The 20,864-nt window shown below is 35.7% G+C and overlaps 1 protein-coding gene across 2 annotated transcripts in view; it reads right to left on the bottom strand.

The window, feature by feature from the left end:
- The window catches only part of SNTG2 (syntrophin gamma 2), a 628,864-nt gene that overhangs the window by 247,299 nt on the left and 360,701 nt on the right, over positions 1 to 20,864 (bottom strand). The gene's annotated exons all lie outside the window — the stretch shown is intronic.

The raw sequence follows: 20,864 nt of genomic DNA, 5'->3' as shown, positions 1-20,864 counted from the left end.
TCACAATAAATCATTTTTATAGTGAACAGCTGTGCCTTTTAAACATGTGTTTTCCCGAAATAATACTTTACTTCAGAGATAAAAAGTAGATTGAGAGAAAGTTTAATCTTATTTAGGAAATCTCTATTCCATACAAAAGTAAATCTTGCTATTGGAAATAGCTTATGGAAAATGATGCCCAAGGAAAATTTTTGAGTTTTTAGAAAAGGAAAAAAAAAATAGATTTGCATTAACCAAGAATTTATCTTTTAGTGAGAAGGGGTTTGTGGTTTTAAAATTTTAGTATAAAGAGAAGGGTGAAATACAACTAATTTGTGGATATGACATTTTATTTTTATTTTTTTTTGAAACTGCAAAAATTTTTCTATTGCTATTAGGCATAGATAAGATATTAAAGAAAATAATGACCTATTCATGCCTCATCCCTACACTATCAATTTCAAGAATGTACATTCATAATTCTCATGGAGAAAACTTGTGAATTGCAGAGGTTAGAGGAAAAGGGATCCTATTTTATACTTACATGAAATGCATAGAAATGATATTAATCACATGCATAATAGCATTAGGTGAACCAATAATTTTTGGGACAAGGATAGGTATAAATCTGCATAATAGAGGGGATAATTTAAATTACACTGGATATATACAAGGAGTTTCAGTTAACTGAAATGGGTGTATCTTAAAGAAGCAACTAAAGCAATGGTTTTATACTGTGCCCAAGGGCAATAAGTACATAATTTCATATATATTTGGTCATCTTACCCTACAATGATCATGAAGGATATTAACAAAAATACTTACTGAAAAGATAAAGGCAACATACTTGCTAACATCAAATGGAGAAATGGGCATAAATTCTATCAAGAACTTGCACACACTGGATATTTAATAAACATCTTTTGATCCAAATTGAAATGTAAAACTTGCATGAGAAAGCATAAAAACACAAATGTACGCATGCATGTATGATTGAGGAGGGGACTATTCATATTTAATAAGAATAATGATGACAATTAACTCTTCATAATGCCACACTGCTGTCTTCAAAAGTTAGAGCCTTAAAAAAACTCCCACAAAAATTAGATCTTTCCTGAAGTATTTATGAAAAGACTTGAACAAGAATCACAATTTTTAAGGAAACATAGATTCTTGCTTATCTATTAAGATATCTTTGTTATCTTGACAAAATTCAGCCTGCTGCCTCTTTCTGCATGACATGTGAACTAAGCAAATTGACCAAAGTCACAGAAAAGATAAAGCCCATATTTGACCACATGTCCCTTGACTTTAAATTAAAAACAAAACAAAACAAAACTTCTCATTCATTATTGATTAAAATATAGAGAACAAATTTTATTACTATCCCATTAACATGGAGATCTTATTACTTTAACAAAAGATTGCATTTCACCTGATTTTAGGAAAATCATAGTTGTTACAATAATGAACATTTGCAATTTCACAATTAAAATTCAAGAGAGTAAGTATATATATATATATATATATATATATATATTTGCCATAAATCTTCAAACTACAACATTTTCAAGAAGAAATAGAATGTAAGATGTTAATTTTAATGTATGATCTTTTTTATAAAAGTATATTTATCACATCTATTTATATTAACTACCATGTAGCTGATCAGGTAGAACATTATGTTTCTCAAGCATAAAGAAAAAAAAAAACTCAACAAAGTGAACTCCCTGAAAAAACAATTATAAGTTTACAAAAAGTGGGAAAAAATCTGATAACTTTGAGCATAGTCTTTACTCTAAGCTTAAGTCTACTATTAACTTGCTGTGTTATTTTGGACAAGTTATTTCATGCCTCCAGAATTCTGCTCAGAACGTGGAACTCATGCAGTTTAATTTTACTATATCCTGATTACTCTTCCCTGGAAAGCATACTTTTTCTTTTAAAAATAAATTCTCTTTTGGGATTTATGAATAGTAGTGGTATTGTTAAGTCAAAGAGTATGCATGATTTTATAGCTCTTTGGGCATAGGTCATATCTTTTGATGTTTATCAATTGGGAAATGGCTCTCATTTATTTATTTTATAAGTTTGGCTCAATTATCTTTATATTTGAGAAATTGGGTCTTATTAGAGAAACTTGCTTCAAAATTCTTCTTATAATTACCATTGCAACTGTACTTCTTTCCCTCTGTACTTTTCCCAACTGTACTTTCATTTCCCTCTTGCCTTTCACTTTGTCCATCTCCAAAAGTGTTTTGCTACTGACCACTTCCTCCCCCAATATGCCCGATGTTCTGTCATCCTTCTTCCTTCCTGTATACTATTCCCCTCCTACTTTTCTGAAGGATAAGATAGATTTCTATGTCCATACTGTGTGTGTATATATATATATATGTTATTTACTCTTTGAGTTAATTCTGATGCGTATGGTTTACTCCCACCCCCTTTTTCCCCACCACTGTACAAGTTTTTTTTTTTCTTGCCTCTTTTTGTGGTAGATAATTTACACTATTCCCTTCTCTCTTTCTCTTTCTTTCAATATACTCCTTTCTCAACCCTTAATTTCTTTATTTTGAAAGATACTATCCCCTCATTTTCAACTCATGCCTGTGCTTTCTGTCTATATATACTCTTTCTAACTTCCATAATAATGGGAGTTCCAAAGAGATACAAGTATCATCCTCTTATGTAGGAATGTAAACAGGAAAAGCTATTAAATCCCTTATGATACCACTTTACTTATTTTTTCCTTAGACCTCTCCTGATTCTTCTATTTAAAAATTAAAATTTCTATTCAGCTTTAGTCTTTTTATCATCAGTGCTTGAAAAAGTCCTTTATTTCCTTGAATATCCACCTTTTTCCCTGAAAGATTAAGCTCAGTTTTGCTGGATAGGTGATTCTTGATTGTAATATCATATCTTCATAATATCATATTACAACTCCCTGGTCCTTTAATGTAGAAGCTGCTAATTATGTTATAATGATTGTGGCTCCACCAAATTTGAATTACATCTTTCTGGATGCTTGAAAAATTTTATACTTGACCTGGGAATTCCGAATTTGGCTATAATATTCCTGGGAGTTTTCATTTTGCATTTATTTCAGGAAGTGATTAATGGATTCTTTCAGTTTCTAACTTACTCTCTGGTTCTAGGATATCAGGGCAATTTTCCTTGATCATTTCTTGAAAGATAATGTTCATGCGCTTTTCTGATCATGACTTTTAGGTAGGTTAATAATTTTGAAATTATCTCTTCTGAATCTATTTTCCTGCTCAGTTGTTTTTCCAATGAGATAATTCACATTTCCCCTATTTTTCCATTTTTGGATTTTACTTTATTGTATCATAAATTTTCATAAAGTCATTAACTTCTATTTGCTCAATTTTAAATTTCAAGGAATTGTTTTCCTCACTGAGCTTTTGTACCTACTCTTCCATATAGTCATTTTAGCTTTTGAGGGCATTCTTCTCCTCTATTTTGTATTTTCTTTTGGACCACTCTCAATTCACTTCTTTTTTTTCCCCCTTTATCTTTCTTACCTCAATTTCAAAATTCCTTTTGAGCACTTCCATGGCCTGGGACTAATTCTTATTTTCCTTGAGGCTTTGGATGTAGTACTTTTGATTTTGTTTTCTGAGTATGTGTTTTGATCTTTCTTATCACCATATTATCTTTCTATGGTCAGAAACTTTTTCTACGCCTGCTCATTGTTCTAGCCTATTATTCAGCTTTTAACTTTTTGTTAAAGTAGGGTTCTATTTCCAGGGCAGAGGGTGTATTGTTCCAAACTTTTTTCAGAGATTCTTCTAGAGACCAGATAGCAAGTACTTTTTTCTACCCTGGAACTGTGAGGCATGTGCACACTCCACTATAGCTGTAAGTTGTAGTGTGAAAAACAATAGAATCCTTCCTCAGTGTTAGTAAATAGACTTCCTGTGAGCTGAGACCTCAGAAAGCTACCACTGCCACCACTATTCATGTGTACTCCTAATTTGCTGGTTTCTCAATGTCCTTTCACTCTACAGACAAACATTTCCTGGTGGTCTTCCAAGTCATCTTTGGTGTTCCTCTGCTGAAAGGTCTAGAAATCACAAGTACTACTGATGATTTAGGAGTCCGAGATTTCTTTCTACTTTGCTGGGGCTGGGATTGTGTTGGCATGGCCTGCACGGGGACTGCATGCTGAAATCTCATCTTTTGCCCTAGAAGTTGTCTTCATCTGGAAAATTGTTTCATGTTGGAATTCTAGTGTTAACTCAACTTGAAACAAGGTGATAACCCAAGGGAGATGTTAGAATCCTAGTATTAACTCAATGGATTTGATACAATGCTTGTGTTCACAACTTAAGAGAACTCATATAAGCAAGAAGTATGTAAGTACTCATTGGAGTTCACAAGTATGGGAGATTCACAAAGTTAACTTTGTAACTTTGTGAATTTACACCTCCCTTGAAGCTCTTAGGGCCAGAGAGCACTCTGGGAGGAAATCCATAATCCCACTCTCATATCCCACAATCCCACTCTCGGAAAAGGAGCATAAATAGAACTTCAGGGAGCCAGTCAAGTTAGTTACTTTGGAACATTGCCAGGGATCAGAGAGGAGCACTCTGGGAGGAAGCCCATAAGCCCTCTCTTGGAGGCAAGAGAGATTCATTCCAACTTTCACCTTGGTGCTGGCTAGAGGCTGAAGAAAGCAGGGGCAAAGGACAACTGCAAGAGTTCTTGGAACCAAGGAGAGAGAAGGCCTCCAGAAAACTAGCCGAGCCCCAAGTGAAGGAGATAAGACTTTGGAAGAGACAATAAAAGACTGTACTTTAATTCTTGGCTGTGTTTGGGGTGATTATTGATCTGAACTGATACTAGGGCTACTTCCCCGAGAAATCTGCTCTCTCCCAGAGAGATCCTTCATATTTTAAAGAAGAACACCACAGTTTCACTCCATTTTTTTTTGTTGCATTTTCTGATACTTTAAAATTTATTTATTTATTATTTAAAAGAATTTGGAGCAGTTTGGGGAGAACTCAGTTAGTCCATGTCTTAACTCCACCATCTTGGATTTGTGTCTTAAACAGTTTTCAAATAAATGATTGCTAACCTTTGCACCCATATAAAAAACTATTCCAAATTACTATTAATAAGAAATTTTCAAATCAAAATAATTTTAATTTATTTAACTGGCAACTTCTCAAATATGCAAAGGACAAAAATATCTGTCTTACATAGGCTGAAGAAAAAGGCCCAAAAATGTATCTTTGATACATTGGATTATTAGAATCATTGAAAAAAGCAGTGGCATTATTAAAAAAATAAATTGAAATGTCTATATTCTTTGACCCACAGACCTTACAAAGTAGTCAATGACAAAAAAAAAAAAAAAATTCTCATGCATACCAAAATTGTTATAGCAGGGCCTATGACTTTTTGATAGGCTAGGAGAAGGGAAAGAAATGAGCAACAGCAATAGAGTATTGAATCTTTTTTTTTTTTTTTGCCTTTTTTTTCTTGATAGTGAGAACTAAAACAGAATAGATGTTCATTGACTATGAAATCAGTAAATTATCACATATGAATGTAATGGAAAATGAATGTGCTATAAAAATTGCATTTTTTAAAATAAAAAACATGGAAAGAAATATGAAGTCATGAAAAGTAAAGCATAAATAGGAAAGCATTATGCAAATTTATTACAGCAATGTTAAAGGAAAGAACCCAAACCACAAAGCATTCAAAATTGAATATTGTGAAATTATAATGCCCAAGTATGACTGAAAGAAGGGATTTTCATCCTTTGTAGAAGTGAAGCTCCATCCATTTTAAATAGTATATATTTTCAGACATTATCATTTTTTAAAATTTAATGTTGTTGATTTTTTTCTTCTTCAGAGGATCACATCAGGTGATATATAAGAAATTTTGCAAATTTGAAAATCCTATAACAAATATTTAAATTAAATTAATCCTTCCTTTCTATCCCTTTTTGAAAACTGCATGAGGAAATGTAGATAGTATAAAAAGAAGTTATAATTAAAAATAAATTTGGACAGAGACTAGGTTTCATTTTCTTAGGACTCTCTGTCCCTCCACCCCACTTTTCTTGCTTTCAAAAGATAACTAACTAGAGTTCACTATTTAGCCTGTCTAGTCCTGGATGATTTATTCTTATAAAATCTGAGTGAAGAAGCTGGTCTTGGCATCATAGTCAATATATAGTTTCAGTCTATAAGCAGCTCTTTGCGCAGTTATTTTAGCATATACAAACTATATAAATGATTTACAATAATTCCATATCTAAAGTCAGATGCTTGTTTCTTTATCTCTTTTATATTTCTCCATCATACTTGCACATTTGCAAATGCAAAAACCCTGCCTGAAATTATGAAATAGAGCTTAGCAAAGCTTTTAAGCTATGTTTACATTCATGAAATTTAAAATATTTCTGCTTTTTTGGAAAGTCAGGAAATTGTCAGTCAGCCAAATAGGTTTTCTAATGCAATAAGAATGAGTAGGGGAGGTAAATGGCCTGAACAATAAACTATCTGCTTGCTTTCTATTTAATTCTTTGTAGAGACACTGCATTTATCTTAATGAATGCTTTATGGATGGCATAATAGGTCAAAGTCTTTAATCTTGAGGGATAAAAATGGATCTTGAGATATTTTCAGAACCTCAAAATAGCAAGTAAAATCTACATTTAGTTAATAATTATCAGAGAATCCCATCACTTCTAGGCTAGTGAAGGTGGCATTTTATCTTGTGTCCTGGAGGCATTTTGGCAGTGGGAGGATAGGGCATAACTGGTAACAAATGAATTACATTAATCTTTAAACTCATGTGGCTGGGATTCCACATCTTTTGTACTTTAGCTGACTAAAAGGCAGAAATCAACTCAATAGAGGTAGGGACTCTATTTTTCACAATAACTTATTCACTTAAAATAAAATAAGAAAAGTGACTCAGAGAAGGATTGATATATCTTTGGCAAGACCATATTTTAATGTAAATGCCTTTTTACCTTGTTTCTGACAAACCCAGACTTTTATTCTCCTAAAGGTCATGATGGTGAAAGTATTCTTTTCTGGAATCCTTTTAGGACTAAATATGTTAATATGTTATCATTGAAAGTAATATCCTCCATAAAAGTTTCTTTTGTCTACTTGTCTCTTGGTGGTTATTCTAGCAGAAGAGAAGTTCTAGAAAGTATTATCAAGTTGACAGACTTGTCCTGTTGCAATATGTAAATGAAATAATCATCTTAGAACTAGAGCTGGAAAAAAGTCTCAGAAACCATCTAGTCTAACTAATTCATTTTACTGCTAAAGAAACTTAACCCGAGAGAGAGACTAATGTCACACAGGTAATTAGTGGCAGAATTAGATTTTAACTTGACTTCCTTTCACTACAGGTTCTATCATCTTTCAACTTCATTTTTGAAATGCCACTCTAGTTCAGAAATTTAGCAGGCAATAAAAAGAAAGACCTGAAATTTAAGGAATATAGCTTCAAGAGGAGACAGCACTAGGGAGGTCCTCCTGACCTTGGGTTTGTGTTCTAACCATCTGTCAGTGATTCTAAAATCTTTTGGCTTTGGAATCTGTAATCCCGAAGAACCCCTTCCTTGGAATGCTATTGTTCTGGCAATCTGTCACTAGTTGTAAAAGTCCTCTGGCCTAGGAATATAATAATATTTCTTTCCTTAGATTTTAGGGAAGATATATTAGTGATCCTGAGGCCCTCTGACTTTTGTTGTTCTATTGTTTGTTTGTTGTTCTATTCTAACAATATGCTATTGTTCTAATAATTTGTCTGTCCATGATTTCAAAGTTTTCTGGCCTTAAAATACATTACTGTCTGCTGGTCAGTGATAATCAAATTCCTAAGACTACTCCTCAGTTCTATCTCTAGACCATAGAATTAGCATATCAGTGACATAAAGAACTGGATAAAGGTGTCATTCTTGGTTCTTTGATAAAATCTTTTGGAGTTTAGCCCACTTCAATTGGTTTTATAATGACAATAAACTTGACCCTTGACTTGGATATGGGTTCAAGCCTGTAAATTGTTTTGAACATGAAACTTGTCTGTGACTCCCAGTCTTTAGGGGTCCCTTCCCAACTTCAACAAAATCAAATGCTTCCTTAGATACCTCTAAGACATTTAAACCTGGATAAGTCACTTGACCCATTTTAGACTTAGTCCCACCATTTTAAAACTGGGAATAATAATAATATTACTTACTTTGCAGGGTATTATAAAGAGAAGAGATACCATATAAAGAGTTTTTCAAATTTTCAAGTACTATATAATTGCTAGTTATTATTTTCATCATAGGGACATCTAGCATCCACTATTTTTGATAATATACAAAAGCTTATAATTTTCTTTGAGCTTTTAGATTACTATATCTTATCTTACCCCAAAGTGTGGTCCACCTTCCTTTTTTAGAACAACAACAACAAGAACAACAAACCCTAATACTCTATTTGGCTTTAAATTTCAAAGATAAAAATAAAATAATTAGCATTTATATACTTACTTAAGGTTTACAAAGTACTTTACAGATATCTTCTAATTTTTGTATCCTCCCAATTTCCCTGGGAGGTAGGTGCTATTATTATCTATATTTTACAAATGAACAAACTGAGGCAGGCAGACTTTCCTAGGCCCACAAAGTTTGTAAGTATCTGAGACCAGATTTAAACCTAGGTCTTCCTGACTTGTAATGGGCTGAGGTTTGAGCTGATGCACTGAGGTCCCAAGTACATGAGGCTAGATAGTAATTGGGCTATACTCTATTAATATACATGATTGGATAAAGAATGGTCCCTGCCCACTCTCCCTGCAAGTCCTGATGTGTTGTATAGGAAATGACGATTTTGGTGGGTGGAGGCAGAGAGAGAGGGAGGAAGACAAGTGGGGAGAGATTGGGCTGGGTTCGAGACTCCAAGTTGCTGGTTGTGTGGCTGCTGGTCGAGCTAGCTTCTTGACTCAGCTGCACACATTGCTATCGCCGATTCTCTTCCACCTCCGATCCTTCTTCACTGAGAATAAAGACTGACGATTTTCCCCTAACCTGAATTCCTGTCTTGTGCTGATCTTAAAATACACGATCTTAACATTTGGCGCCCAACGGTGGGAAACCAAGGACTGAAGAAGTCTCCGGTGACCAAGGAACTTGGGTGAGTAGTTAATAGACAAATAAGGAACTTATTTTCTTAAAAACTAAACCAGTAATCTTTTTTTTTTTTTTTTGGCTAAAATGGGACAAATGCTAGCTAAAGACTCTTCATCCCCGCCCCCAACCCCACCCAAGAGTGGTGCTATGGAAAGCATGATTAAGCTGACAGAAATACATGGGTTACTTATAACTTGGGGAACAGATAGCGAGATTTGTGGTATATTAAACTGCATCTCCCTTGGATCGTAGAGGAGGAGCAGATCTCTCGAGATAACTGGTCCCGGTCGGACAGAGATGTTCATACATTTCAGAGAATATGGTCCTCATTCAATTTCCATGGAGGCATTTTATTTATACAATGTATTTCAGTTAGCACTAAGAATCCCTTAGAAGAAAGAAAACCCTTGTCTCTTCCACTCCTCCTCAAATTAGCCATGATATTAAGGAGGAAGACAATGAAGAGATTAATGACCATATCCCCACAGGGCATGGAGACTTAAGTGAGCAAGGGTGTGGTGACCTTTCCCCTCAGGAGGCGGCTTCAGCCCCACCCCAGGAGCAAGTGATTGACTCTCCTCCACCAACTCCACCCTCGGGATGGAGGGAGGAGGGGCAGTGGGGGGGTAATGAGGGGACCAACCTTGAGCAGGCTTCAAGAGGGCTTAATGAAGGCCAAAGAAAAGGGTGTGGACATCCGGGAGCTTCAACCACTTATGTTTCCTGTAATTTCCCAGTCTAATGCCTCAGGTCAACAAAGTCGAAGATATGCTCCTTTTAACATAGAAATCATTAAAGATCTTAAAAAGCCTGACATAGGGGCTACATCAGCTTATGTTAAGATGTGTTACAGAATTTGGCTTTCAAGTCTTGACCCTGATGACTGGAAATCATACAAGGGTATGCCAGAACCTGGACAAATTACATGTGGCTTTTGAATATAGTGAGCTTGGGATCAAGCCCAACAAAAAAAAATGTTGTTCATGCTGGATCACCTATAACCTACTACAAGGTATAGGTCCATATCAGACGTCACAGCACAGGTTAATTATTCAGTAGCAGCATATGAGCAAATGCTATCAAAGCGTGGGATTGATTCACAATAAAATGATAAAGGTGGGCCTTCAAAAATAAAAAGGGCCAGATGAGCCCTTTGCTGACTTTTGGGAATTGCAGATCTTCACAAGAACTAATGGGAAAATCCAACAACAGATGTTTTTAATAAGGAACCCTTTCAAGGAAAAATGCTAAGAGGTGGAAAAATTATACTAGGACTCCAAGGATGCTCCTTTAGAGGAGTTCATAAACCTTACAGTGGGACAAATGCCTTTTATACCGACTATGATGCAGACTTCCCAAAAGATCCCAACATGGGTGACAGGGTCCCTTCCAGCAAGGGACCCAGAGAAAAGTCAATTTTCGTGTGGTAAAGTAGGGCATCAAAGCCAATGTTGGTATAGAGGCAGAATGAAAAACAGGGTGGGAGAACAAGACCCAGTATCCCATGTCCAAAATGCAACAGAGGCTTCCATTGGGCCTCAAATGTCAACAGGTTCAGGGAAAGGGATGAGGGGCCCAGCCCCAGGGCCCTAGGCAAAAACACTTGGGGCATGATGGCGCCAATGGTGCCCCAGAGAGTGCCTAGACCCAAATCCCCAATATGACCAATCGCCAGGAAGCCATTGATGGCAGAAAGGGATTACACAATCAATCAGCCAGGAACAACCTGATGGAAGAAAGGGATTACAATTAGGGAGAATAGAGTTGTATGCAGCTGAACAACTGAGAACCCCCTGAGAGGGGAAATCTGTTTCTCCGCCTTGGATCCCTTTGCCCGGAACAGTAGGCTTGACCATTTTCCCCCGGAGACGTACAAAACAGTTTTCCACATACTGATGTGGGAAACTGGGGAATGTGTAGATAATTCCCAGTCACCAATACAGGCAGAAATGTGTGACTTATCACCCAGGAGAAATAGTTCAGGCCTACGAATCAAGCATGGTTGTACCCCGATTCGTTAACACAAAACCAGCTTTACGGACAGAGCCAACAACTGACCGACCATGTCAAATCTATATAAATGGCCTTCCATTGGAAGGATTGGTAGAACTGGTGCAGATCGGACAGTCATTAGAGGTGCCAGCTGGCCCATCACTGGCCAAAGATTAAAAACGAACCACATGTCTGGTGGGAGGACAAAGCGAAGTTAGTGCTGCCCTATGAGATGGACTTTTGAAGGCAAAACAGGGTTTTACTCCTTTTATAGTTGAAAAACCCCATCAATCTGTAAGAGACGTTTTACAGCAATTAGGGTTAAAATAGATTTCGGTTTTTAAGCAGGGTGCTGTTGAAGGCCTGCCAACACTTTCACTTGTTCCCTTCAATGGAAAACTGATACACCAGTGTGGAAGACAGTGGCCCTAAGTAAAGATAAAATTCACTTATTAGATATAAAGGAACAGCTTGACCAAGGACACTTAAAACCTTCTCTAAGTCCTTGGGAATTCCCATGTTTGGGAAAAAGAAATCTGGAAAAATGGAGGATGTTAAGATTTAAGAAAAGTGAATGAACAGATGGCATAACTCTTCAGCCTGGACTTCCATCTCCTACTAGTTGTAAGAATGGCCTCTTTGGGTCATAGATATTGGATTGTTTCTATTCTATCCCTCTGGATAAGGAGGATATGAAAAGATTTGTTTTCAGTGCCCAAAGCGTTAACTTAGCTGAGCCTTATAAAGATATGAATGGCAGTTTGCCACAGGGAATGAAAAACAGACCTACTATGTGTCAAATGTATGTTGTGCTGTTTTGTCAGAAAAAAGCATTCCCAAAAAGTTATGTTACATTAATGGATGACATTTTTGGATGGACTGAGGAACAAATGTTAGAGGCATGCACAAAAGACCATAGAAAACAAGGAATTACAAATTATACATAACCAGAAAAATTCAAAGACTGCTCCTTTTCAATATTTAGGATATGAAGTATATTTGGTGTTACAGCAAAAACCTCCTTAAGAACAGAAAAGTAAACACATTGAATGATTTTCAGAAATTGATAGGAGATATCCAATGGATGCGACCAGTGTTAGGACTACCCTTCAGTTACAACCGTTATATGACATTTTAAGGGGAGACAGTGTTTAAATTACCACGCCAGTTTACAAAAGGCTCAAGAGGTTTGAGAGAAGTTGAACCTTTTATCCAATGTGGTTGAAAGAGTCACCAAAACCCTTGGATATGTTTTTGCCACACAAAAGGGACCCCAGCAGTCCTTCATCAAGGACACAGTGTGGATAGAGTGGGTGAACCTCCAGCAAAAACCAGATCAAAGCCTTTTACACCCTTACCCAGTGCTTGTGGGGAATTTTATTAAAGGCCACAAGCAAAAGGCAAATATCTGGGACAAGACCTGATAAGATATACACCTTTTAACCAATACAAAATTAATGTGTGTTGTGAGACCATCCCAGAGTGGCAAATTTTATTGCCATGGTCCAAATTTTTTACATGGGTCTCCATTAAAGATAATAGACTATTAATAATTGGCGATGGCCTTGAAGAAAAAGTTTTAAAGTTCCCTTCAAGGACCAAAATTTCACGGATGCATCCAAACATAATATTTGTGCTGTGTATCCATGATCTAACTATAAAAGAGTAGTCAGAACTCCTTTTCAGTGCACTCCAGAATGAATTGTACACGATCATTCTAGTTTACATTATCCAGGAACATAAATTAATTCGATTCGGTATTCAGTAGGTTAAAGTTCCACAGCCCAAATAAAATTTGCAGCCTCTAATATTCAGCTCTTTAAGAAACTTCAAGAGCAAGTGAGAAACATCCAGGTAAGATCTATATATTACATGTTTCTCCAAGTGGACTTCAGGTCCCATATTTGTGGCAACAAAAGATAGCCTTCTAACATGTTTCAATACCCCTTTGTTCCAAAAGCTCAGGATCTCATTCAAATATCATCAGGCTGCTGGGCTTTACGTTTTAAATTTGAAAAAAAAGGAAGGTGGAGATAGTAAAAGCCTGTACGGTTGCCTCCTTTCCACGCTCCTACACTGCCCTCCAGGGAAGAACCCTCGTAGTTTGAGACCCAATAAAATCTGGCAAAGGATGTGACCCATTATAAATCTTTTGGTCGTCTATCTTTCATCCATGTTGTGGTAGACACCTTTTCAGGATTCACTTTGCAATGCCAGCAGCAAAAGGGCAGCCCGAAATGGTCACTGAATTCCTCATACAAGCATTTGCCATTAGGGTGTACAACAATAAAAAACAATGGTCCTGCTTATCTTCGAAAATTTTCACTTTTGTGCACAGTATAAGATTTTACCAACCACGGGATCCCTTTTAACCCTTCGGGACGGCAAAGGGGAGGAGAAACAAGATATTAAGACACTACTCCAAAAACAAAAGAAAGGGGGAGCCACAGGTAACCCTAAGAACTTCTAAATCTAGCTCTTTATACATTAACTTTTTAATTTTGACAAAGATGCACTGGCTCCGCTTTGGGTTTTATAACCCACTGGAAGGTCAGTGTCAGTGGGAGTCCATATCTTTAGATAATCGAGGTGATTTGGAGAGACCCAGAAAGTGGTGAATGGAAAGGACCGATAGGCTAACTGCTTTGGGGAGGGTTTGTTGTATCCTCGGGTGGAGAAGGAATCAGATGGGTGCCAACGAGCCATATTCCCTTGTCCTTGAAGAGAGAGGAGCAGACCTTTGAAACAAAGGGAAGACCCAAGAAATATGGTGGTGCTGTTGCTGATTTTGGCTCACCATTGAAAGAGCGTGGCAGTTTGGCTGACTCATGGACATAAAGATTGTTGATTCAAAACCCCAGTGGATTCTCAGCCATAGGAGAAAACCCTCAGGAATCATTGGATTCTTGAGACATAGGGACAAAAACCCTCAGGAATCTTGGATTTCTGAGAAATGATAAGACTGTTACAACACTTAAAAGTGGAATCATTGGTTCCCTAACACATAAAAAGACTTTTCAGGATTCAAAAACTGGGGGATCATTGGATTCCCTGACATGGAAACAATGGACAAAGATTGGTTTTGGACTATCTCTTTGGCTGTGAAGAAGGTGTATGTGTGACTGTTGTTTACATACCCACCTTCTAGGACTTCTGGTGATCTTTTCCAACACCATGTTGATTTATATTGCCTACCCGCTACTTTGTGTACAATTCATGTTTGTTACACCACATCGAGCCTTACTGATGAGGGGAGGGTCATCCCTAATAGCCTCTGCAATTGTATGTGCTTGTGTAATCCCCCATTGATGGGTTTGTATAATAAACCCCAGCCCAGAAACCCTAGCAACCCCATTTCCCTTTGGTGTTTTACCCCCTTCCTGAGACAGGAGGGGTGATCATTTCCCTTTTAGTGCTTTCACCGCCTTTTTGAAAGTCAGGGGCTGTGATCACCCCTTTCGGTGCTTTCACCTCCTTCCCTGAGAAGTTAGGGAGGCTGTGATCACCCCCCCTTGGGGCCTGACCTCCCTGAGGAGTCAGGGATGGCATGACCACCGGTGTTCTAAAATAAAAGGGAAATGTAATGGGCTGAGGTTTGAGTGATGCTGAGGTCCCAAGCATGAGGCTAGAATAATTTTTCCTATTAATATACATGATTGGATAAAAGAATGGTCCCTCCACCTCCGTGAAGTCCTGATGTGTTGTATAGGAAATGGATTTTGGTGGGTGGAGGCAGAGAGAGAGGGAGGAAGACAAGTGGGGAGAGATTGGGGGCCAACCCAACTGCTGGTTGTGAGACTCAAGTGCTGGTGTGTGGACTGCTGGTTGACTAGCTTTTGACTCAGCTGTACACATTGCACACCGATTCCCCACCCCGATCCTTCTTCATGAGAATAAAGACTGACGATTTTCCCCTAACCTGAATTCCTGACTCCTGTTGATTTAAAAATACACGATCTTCACACTGACTCATGGTTCAGCATTCTGAACTCTTGTGCTGAGTTCCATTTCTCTTTGTGGATCACAATTGCTATGACCTTCCAGAGCATTTCTTCTGTAAAACACTTCTTCTTTATTTTCATCTTATTCTCATCTCATCAACTTATGATCCCTCCACCTCTTAGTGCTTTGGCCACAATCAATTGATTATCTACCATCGCTTTCCCTAAAAAGAGAAGTAGCCCCTCTGCTCTTGAATACTTCCAACTTCATCAGAAATTTGACTCTGTTCTCTTCAGAGATAATGTCTGCCTTGCCAAATCTTATAGTCTTTTAAAAAGTTTTTATCTTATCTTGACATCCCTGGTGCATTTGACATTGCTTACCACTCTCTGTCAAGATAATTTTTTCTCTCTTTGTTTTTATGATTCTGCTTTTTCTAGGTTCTACTTTTACCGTCTGACTGGTCATTCTCAGGATATTTTGCTAGCTCATCATTCATATCATGTTCTCTAACTAAGCATGCTCTTTAAGGCTTTGTCCTGTACTGTTTCTACGCTCTTATGTGTGTAATTTCATTAGCTACAGTGCTTTTAATTGTCATCTCTATGTGATTAACAGATCAATATGCTCAGTCCCTATTTCTTTTCTGATCTTGGCATTTATTTCCATCTGAATGCCTTTATGCATCCCAAAGTCAATATGGCTTCAGAACAGAACTCCTTCTCCCCAACTCCATTCCAATCCTCCTATCTTCTAAAATTCCTCATTTTTCCAGGTTCATAGCTCAGCATTTTTTGCATGCTGTCTTTCCTATTAGATTGTAAGTTCCTTGAGAGCTGGCACTGTTTGATTTTTTCCTTTCTTTTTATCTCCAGATTTGTATGTACTACACTATCATTTTGGCTTTTTAAAATAAACAAATCTTCTTGCTTTAGTTAGTATTAACTTTTACTTCTCTCCTATGCTCCCCTTTTTTTCTTTTTCCTCCCTTTCTTCCCTTCGAACTTAGCTAGCACACAGTGGGCACAAATGTTCGTTTACTAAATGACTGATTCTTCCCTTTCTCCTAAATCTTATCAGTTCTCTTACCATAATTTTTGAAATATCTAAATGTGTATACTTGTCTATTGAGCCACCATCTTAGTTCAAGCCATTCTTTATCACTTCTCAACTAGATTGTCAAAACATCTATTTTAATTGGCTTCCTTGACTTATTTTTTCTCTGCTCCATCCTGTCTATCCTTTCCACATCTTCCAGAGTGATTTTTCTTAAAGGCAAATGCATTTTCTCAATCAAATTTAGTGGCTTCTGTTTATATGTAGAATAAAGCATAAACTCTTCAGTTTATATTTTAAAGACCTTCATGACCTAGTTAAAATCTGTTTAGACAATAAGGTGGTGCAGTAGATAGAGCTTTGTGCTTGGAGTCAAGAAAATGCAAGTTCAAGTTTGACCTCAGATACTTAGTAGGTACATGACACTGGGTAAGTCACAAATTGTTTGTCTTAGTTTCCTCAACTGTAAAATGGGGTTGATAATAGCCTTATCTCCCAGAGTTATTGTGAGGATCAAGTGAGACAATATTTGTAAAGAAATTAAGATAGTGCCTCTGTCTCTCTTGCTCCCTATTTTTTCCAGCCTCATTATCTTATTATTCTTCCTCCCATATCCTTCGATCCAGTTAAACTAGCTTTCTTGCTATTTCTCAGAAATAAATCTTTACCTCTCATTTCCACACTTTTGCTTTGCTTGTTCCCCATGCCTTGAATAGATTCCCTGTGACCTTATCCTTAATAAAAATCTCTCTTCTTTTAAGGTGCTGTTCAAGCACCATCTTTTACATGACAAGTATCCTGATTGCCCCAACTTCTAGTAACTTCTCCTTCCTTAAACAGTATATATATATAACTACCTAAATACATTCGAAATTTTTTCCCTCCCTTCCCCACACTCCCTCCTTTAATGGCAAGTAATCTAACAAAACTTAAACATGTTCAGTTCTGCCATGCATATTTCCACAATTATCATGCTGCACAAGAAAAATCAGATCAAAAAGGAAAAAAATGATAAAGAAAATAAAATAAAAGCAAACAGCAACAAAAAGAGTGAAAATACTCTATTGTGATACACTCTTAATTCCCACACACCTCTCTCTGGGTGTAGATAGCTCTCTTTATCAAAAGATCCTTGGAACTGACCTCAATCATCCATTGTTGAAAAGAGTCATGTTTATCAGAATTGACCATCATATAATCTTATGGTTATCATGTACAATAATCTTCTGGTTCTGCTCATTTCACTCAGCATCAGTTAATTTAAGTCTCTCCAAGCCTCTTTGAAAACATCCTGCTGATCATTTCTTATAGAATAATGTTCCATAACATTCATATACTATAACTTATTCAGCCATTCTCCAACTCATGGGCATCTACTCAGTTTCCAATTTCTTGCTACTACAAAAGAGCTGCCACAAACATTTTTGAACATGTGGGCCTCTTTCCCTCCTTTATGATCTCTTTGGGATAGAAGCTCAGTAAAAAACACTGCTGGATCAAAGGGTATACACAGTTTGATAATCTTTTGGACATAATTCCAAATTGCTCTTCAGAATGGTTGAATCAGTTTTAAATTCCACTAATAATGTAACAATGTAACAATGTTCCAGTTTTCCTACATCCCCACCAACATCCATCATTATCTTTTTCTGTCATCTTAGCCGATTTGAGAGATATGTAGTGATACCTTAGAGTTGTCTTAACTTGTATTTCTCTGATTAATAGTGATTTAGAACACATTTTCATATGACAAGAAATGGTTTTAATTTCTTCATCTGAAAATTGTCTATTCGTATCCTTTGACTATTTATCAACTGAAGAAGAATGGCTTGAATGCTTATAAATTTAAGTTAATTCTCCATGTATTTTAGAAATGAGATATTTATTAGAACCCTTTAATGTAAAAAAAAAAAAATTACCAGTTTATTACTTCCCTTCTAATCTTGTCTGTGTTGGTTTTGTTTGTACAAAAACTATTTAATGTAATATAATCAAAATTATCCATTTTTATATTCAATAAAGTACTTCATTTTTCTTTGGTCATAAGTTCCTTCCTACTCCACAGATCTGAGAGGTAAATTATCCTATGTTCTTCTAATTTAAAATATAATTCTTTATGTCTAGATCATGAACCCATTTCAACCTCATCTTGATATAAAGTGTTAAGGATGGGAAAAGGATAGTTTCTGCCATACTAATTTCCAATTTTATCAGCAATTTTTGTCAAACAGTGACTTCTTTTCCCAAAAGCTGAGGTCTTTGAGTTTGTCAAACACTAGATTACTATAGTCATTGACTATTTTGTTCTGTGAACCTAACCTATTCCACTGATTGACTACTCTATTTCTTAGCTAGTACCAAATGGTTTTGATGACTGCTGCTTTAGAATATAGTTTTGCATCTGGTATAGCTAGGCCACCTTCATTTGCATTTTTTTTCATTAATTCCTTTGAAATTCTTGACCTTTGTTCTTCTAGATGAACTTTGTTATTAGTTTTTCTAAATCTCTTAAAATAATTTCTTTGGGGTTTGATTGGTGTGGTACTGAATAAGTAAATTAATTTAGTTAGTATTATCATTTTTATTATATTAGCTCACCCAACCCATGAGTACTTGATATTTTTCCAATTAATTAGACTTGACTTATTTGTGTGGAAAGTGTTTGTAATTGTGTTCATATAGTTCCTGACTTTATTCCAGATATTTTATATTATCTACTATTGTATTATAATAAAATATATTATCTATTATTTTAAATGGAATTTATCTTTGTATCACTTGCTGCTGAATTTTGTTGGTAATCTATAAAAAAATGCTGATGATTTATGTGGATTTATTTTATATCCTGCAACTTTTCTAGAGTTGTCAATTGTTTCTTGTAGTTTTTTAGCTGATTCTCTAGGATTCTCTAAATATACCATCATATCTGCAAAAAGTGATAATTTGGTTTCTTCATTACTTTCTTTAATTCCTTTAACCTTTTTTTTTTCTATTATTGCCAATACTTATATTTCTAATACAATATTGAATAGTAATGGTGATAGTGAGCAACCTTGTTTTACCCCTAATCTTATTGGGAATGGTTTTAATTTGTCCCAATTATATATGATGCTTGCTGATGCTTTTAAATAGATGTCACTGATCATTTTAAGGAAAACTCCATTTATTCCTGTACTCTCTAGTGTTTTTAAGAGGAATAGGTGTTGGATTTTGTCAAATGTTTTTCTGCATCTATTGAGATGATCATATAATTTTTATTAGTTTGGTTATTAATACAATTAATTATGCTAACATTTTTCCTAATATTGAACCAGCCCTGCATTCCTAGTATAAATCCTATTTGATCATGGTGTATTATCCTGGGTAAGAGCTCTTTGCTAATATTTTATAAGATTTTTGCATCAATATTTATTAGAGAAATTGGTCTATAATTTTCTTTCTCTGTTTTGACCCTACCTGGTTTAAGTATCTGCACCATATCTGTGGCCAAAAAGGTATTTAGTTGGACTCCTTCTTTCCCTATTTTTCAAAATAGTTTGCATAGTGTTGGAATTAATTGTTTTTTAAATGTTTGATAGAATTGACATGGAAATTCATTTGGCCCTGGAGATGTTTTCTTGAGGAGTTGATTAATAGCTTGTTCAATTTCTTTTTCTAAAAAGTAATTTAAGTATTTTATTTAAGTAATTTATTTCCTCTTCTCTTAATTTGAGCAGTAAATGCATTTTTATACATATATCTTTAGGGGTTAGCATTAGTACCAGCATAGAGGATACTTAAAATCCTACTGATTAATTGATTGCTAATTGACATAAATAAACAGGCAGATTATACTTGTAAGACATTTGAGTAAACAAATATATTATTTGCTCCCTCCCACCCCTAATTTAAAAGATGAAGTCAAATAGTTTTATCAAGGTCAATTTCTCTTTCGGGAAAGAAGTAGGGACTGAAGTCGAGTGTCTTGATTCTAAGGTTTTGTTAAAAATTTTAGAAATCAAGGTTTATTTTCTAGTGGCTATAAATGATGACTGTCATCTTAATCATTATGTATTATCCTATTTACCAAAAGACAGAAAAAAATGCTCATTTAGCCTTGACTAAAATATTTCCATTATATGGCTTCACATTTCAAAATCTCTAATAAAAATTATTTCCCTTTAATTTCTTTTATGCCAATCTTGAAAATGCAATAATAAAAACAAAAATAACTGTCAGTTTTTTAATATTTAGAAAGTTATATATTTAGCTTATTTGATCATTACAACAACTTTGTGAAGAAGATGCTATTATGAATCTCATTTTAGAGATGAGAAAACCAAGTCTGAAGGAAGTTAGGTGATTTGTCCAACATTATTCAGCTAACAAATTTCTGATATGATTCAACTTCTGGATTTCCTGAGTACAGATTCGGTATTCTAACCATTGTACTACCTATTGTTTCTTACCAATTCATTTCAAGTATCAGATGTACTACAATTATAACAATATGAGCAGAAATGGAAGATATAATTACATTGAATCTTTGCTCAATGACAGAGGCTGGGCCCTGGAAAAATGTCTTTGTTTTTTCTTTCTCTGCCTGTATTGTTTTCTCCAAACCTGAGCTTATATCCATGGAGGAGAAAATTATTCCTTTGTAGGCAATACTTAGAACTGCTGCTAATTGTGAAAATCTTCTTCATATTTTTTTCTCAATCATACCAAGAAGAAAATC

This window comes from Sarcophilus harrisii, chromosome 2 (genome assembly GCF_902635505.1).
Source record: "Sarcophilus harrisii chromosome 2, mSarHar1.11, whole genome shotgun sequence".
Taxonomy (NCBI): domain Eukaryota; kingdom Metazoa; phylum Chordata; class Mammalia; order Dasyuromorphia; family Dasyuridae; genus Sarcophilus; species Sarcophilus harrisii.
Note: the sequence above shows the minus strand (reverse complement) of the source record. Positions and strands in the feature narration are given on the sequence as shown.